This window comes from Equus przewalskii, chromosome 28 (assembly GCF_037783145.1).
Source record: "Equus przewalskii isolate Varuska chromosome 28, EquPr2, whole genome shotgun sequence".
NCBI lineage: Eukaryota > Metazoa > Chordata > Mammalia > Perissodactyla > Equidae > Equus > Equus przewalskii.
The window spans coordinates 715,798-720,370 of NC_091858.1; the positions used below are offsets into that span (position 1 = coordinate 715,798).

At 48.1% G+C, this 4,573-nt stretch overlaps 1 long non-coding RNA gene across 1 annotated transcript; it reads left to right on the top strand.

Annotated features, from left to right (window-relative positions):
• Positions 1-2,432: 2,432 nt before the first annotated feature.
• Positions 2,433-4,344, top strand: LOC139080140 (uncharacterized). Its single transcript, XR_011534383.1, has 2 exons — positions 2,433-2,592; positions 4,084-4,344. It is a non-coding gene; the product is annotated as an uncharacterized lncRNA (long non-coding RNA).
• Positions 4,345-4,573: the final 229 nt, after the last annotated feature.

A 4,573-nucleotide genomic window follows, 5' to 3' on the forward strand; every position in this document is an offset into this window, starting at 1 on the left:
AAATCAGAGGTTGGAAACTACAGGTCAGATCTGCCCCAGATATTTTAGTTTGGCCCACACAGAATCCTAAAAATTCAAAAATTTTATTTAAAAGCATTGAATTGGGGCTACTGTTGAAAAATAGGAAGATCGGGCGCCCTGAGCCGGGTCCTGCAGTCCCCGCACTCTCCGGCGCCTGCCCACAGCATTGCTTTCACTCACATTGCTTCCTGCCCCTGTGGGAATCCAGGTTTACTCCCTGTGTCCTGAGGCAATGAATAAGGAATAAAAATAAATGCTCAATCTTTATGAAAGTGATCTGGAGGAGAGAGCACAGGAATTTCTCCTCTTTTATCATTTATGGCTAGCGCTTTTAAAGTTGAGAAATGCCAAACTGGCGGGGGCAAACTGCAGGGAGACCTCCCAGGCAGCGTGGGTGGGGAGGGAAACGGCAGAGAAGCCTCCGTGAGGGCACGTGAAACGCTGCGTTTGGGAGAACTGCCTTAACCGGAACCAGTATGAGGCATGAGCGTCTCGGAGCCCCAGCCCCGCCTTAGAATTCAGGAGCGATTCCGCTGCCCACCGCCGCCAACTGGATGGGCCACATTTGCGGTGACACATATGGATGCCAGTTCCTTCTTCTGGGAAATTATGGGGATCTGTGCTATAGGGGCTATAAAATAGATCTGTGAGTGGCTACAATTCCTAAGTAGATGTTAAAATAATTCCGGAAAGATAGACTCTGTCTGAAAATACATGGTTTGAAATGAAACTTGCCCCAAATGCAAATTCTAGAGCAAGGATAAATTGTACGTTTTCTTTATAACTTTGGCACCATTTGGCATAGAAGCTTTAATTTAATTTTGTGAATAGGTAATACATTCACATGATTCAAACACCAAAAAGGATTTTAAAAAATGGATATCTCCCTCCCACTCCTCAACATATGCCCCGTTCTTCCCCACCCCCACCAAACGCACAGTTCTTGGTTTTTTTCGTTTAGAGAACCGTTATACATATGGGAGCAGGTTGATATATTTTATCTTCTCCCTCCTATTTAAAATAATTAATATCATACCCCACACATCCTCCTGTACCTTGCTTCTTTTCACTCAGCAATATATTCTGGAGATTGTTCCTCATCTGTACATAAAAAGCCTACTTGTTCCTTTTATAGATATGAAAAAGCCATTGTATACATGTGCCATAATCTATTCAGCCAGTCCCCATTGCTGGACATTTGGATTGCTTTGAATATTCTACTACTATACACAATGCTGCAATGAAAAACCATCAACATATGTTATTTTATATATATACTAGTATTAGTATAGAAGAAGTTTCTAGAATTGGAACTGCTGTGCGACAAGATATACGCATTTGTAACTTTCATAGCCAAAGGGCCCTTCCTAAGGCTGGCACCAATTTACCCTCTCACCACCAATGTTTAAGAATGCCTGTCTCCCCACAGTCTCCCCCACAAATCTATTAACAAATTGGGGGAACTACTATGTCCTAGTGGTCTGTTCGTGCACTAGTCCTCGTGGTTTTAATCACCAGTTTATTCTTTGGTGGGGCTAATCCCCACCTGTTGCTCTTCTTCTTCTTCTTTTTTTTTTTTTTTGAGGAAGACTAGCCCTGAGCTAACTACTGCCAGTCCTCCTCTTTTTGCCGAGGAAGCCTGGCCCTGAGCTAACATCCGTGCCCATCTTCCTCTACTTTATATGTGGGATGCCTACCACAGCATGGCGTGCCAAGCAGTGCCATGTCTGCATCTGGGATCCAAACGGGTGAACCCTGGGCCGCTGAGAAGCAGAACGTGCGAACTTAACCACTGCGCCACTGGGCCGGCCCCTGTTGCTCTTCTTTTATAGAACTTTTGGGCAATTCTCATGGTTTTCCTTCTTTCCGTATTAAGTTAGGAATCACCTGGACCAGCTCTTCTGATCTGATGGGCTCCTCACTTTGGCAGGCCATGTTGAAATCCAACTTTGGGCACAGCTCCAGGAGGCGGTGGAGCTCCATCCACTCACCTGTATCTTTGACTTATGTATGTCCTCTCCACTGCTGGTTTATGAGTTTGCTATAAATCGAGTAAAAGCAACCTCATACCCACTTTCAAACCCTGACCCGCTTTTGTGGCTCAGCCTAACTTAGAAGGGGAGTGGCGTAGGGGTGGATGTCTAAAGGAAAAATCAGGATGCTGTTATAAAAAGGAGAAAGGGATGCTAAAAGGCAAAACTTACAGGAGCCTGTAAAACCTTCCACAGCCCACAAGACTAGGTTAGGTCCCTGTTATAAGCTCCAATAAAACTTGAATTCTGCACTTGTAATATTTTCAGTGTCTGGCAGTGGGAGCAGCTGGTCTCTGGGACCATGCGATGGGGGAACCATGCTGATCACATCGTAACCATGCTGTGAACATCATAATGGAGTTGACTCTTCACCAGTCTGGAGATGACACAGCCATGGCCATGGGCACAGCCATGACACTAGGCAGCAGCTGGAGAACCCCAGTGACTGACATGCCTTTATCCGTGTGACCGAAGGCTTTCTGCAGAGCTTGAGTGCCCTGGTGGCAGCCTACAATTAATACTTCAAGCCAGAGTGCAAGTATGTAGACCTCATCTTCACCTTTCTCTTCTCCATCCTGGTCACAGGGACAACCTGGCCCATCCTAGGAGGTGTGACTCTGGTGCTGATGGAAGGGACACCCCAAGGGCAAGGGCTTCATGGCTGTGTGGGCTCTACTGCTGCTGCCAGAGGGGTGGAAGCCTTGCACAGGCTGCATATTTGGGTCCTGACCAGCCGGTGCTGTCTGTCCACATCAGAACACAGACACTCAGGCATGCTGAAGGTGATCAGTGCCCACCTGCACAGGAAGTTCTGCTTCCACACATGACCATGCAGATTGAGGACTACTCTGAGGACATGTAGGACTGTGAGGAGTCCCAAGGCCCCTTGGACTGACTGACTGGCCAGGTGCCAAACTAGGGCACAGACAGAACCTGCAGGTGGCAGGGCCGAGTGTCCCCAGGCCCAGCCAGAACTCTGCCTACCCCGCTGTGTTAGGTCCCTCTCCCAACCTTGCTCCATGTTCAGTGTGAGGGAATCTTGCCCCGCTCAAGGAAGGGGGCTCTTTACCTATTTTCTCCATCTGACTACAGCCAGCCCCAGGATGGGACTCAGCAGGTGTAAAACTAGTGTAACCCTGCTCCTCCAGCTCCTGGGGCGGCTCCTGGTGGGGCTGTGTTGGTGCCTACCACCAGCCTCACCCAAGGCAATGAGGCACAGTGAGCGGTGATAGAGGGGAAGACTGGCTCAGCTTCTCCACTCCAACCTGTCTCATTTCCCATTTTCAGTCTGTCTGGCCTTTGCCTATGAATCTGTAAAGAAGCCCTGGAACAGAGCCCCCTCTCTCTGCCCATATCAGTGTGGTTTAAGGAGGCCATGGGGGTTGCGGAGTTGTGAGGACACTGCACTCTCATTCGTGTCTCCCTGAGATGAGCCAAGGGGCACCTGAGGCCCATCTGTGCCTTAGTCACTTCAGCTGTGAGCCAAATGTTTCCTTTTCCTTGAGGGAGGAGGCTTCTGACTAGGTAGGGACCTGGCTGGTTTCCTCCTTCCTTACCCCTCAGCCTGGGAAGCTGTGCCCACACAAAGAAGCCCTTGCCATGGGGGGGGGGGGGTGCGGGGCAAAGGGGGGCAGGGTGAGATTTCAGCTTGGGTCACACCCTAACAACCTCACAGCCCATGAGCCACTTCTCTTGCCTGATAGTGTCCCAGGGATCAGAGACTGAAGTCAGATATGACTGGGCTAGTTCTGTTGCTGGTACGGCCTGACCTGTTCAGAATTTGGGGATGGAGGACAAAACGGGGCTGTGCAACTGGACAGGAGATACTGGCCTCCCGGGGTTTCTGCTGTGTGAAGATTCCAGAATCGGGGTGTCTTGTGTACAGGATGAAGGGAGTACCTGTCCCTGGTCTCACAGAGTAGGCAGCATGCCCAGTCATCCGATAGCCGTGGGTCTGGTGGTCCGCCATCACAAGCAAGTGCCCTTAGGCAAGTCGGCCTCACTGTGTCTCTGGTTCTCATCTCAACAGAAGGAAGGGCATTCCAGATGGAAATAACCTTAAGAGTCCACCAACAACCAGCACACCACCACAGCTGCTTCTCAGGGAGGACACGTTACTCAGCTGGGCAGCAATGCAGAGAGTGGCTGAGATACTAGGAGAATAAGCTGTAGCCTGACTGGAAAATCTTGAAGGCAATGATCAGATTTTATTTTTGAAGGCAAGGGAAATCCCTCGCCATTATTTGGTGTCTTTTCTCATTATAAAATACATATTTAGTGTTGAAATTAATCACCCATAATCTTATCATCTTGAGAAAACCAGTGTAAATATTTTGATGTTTTTCCTTTTAGTCATATTCCTAAGTAAGTATATGTGTGTATATATTTGTGTGTGTGAGTATGTGTTTATGTGTCTGTGTGTGTTTAGATACAGCTATAAATATCTCTCTAATGTGCCCTCGCTGAATACAATTCACCATGCATTTATTAATTATAAAAATAGTGCACATCATTTTGAG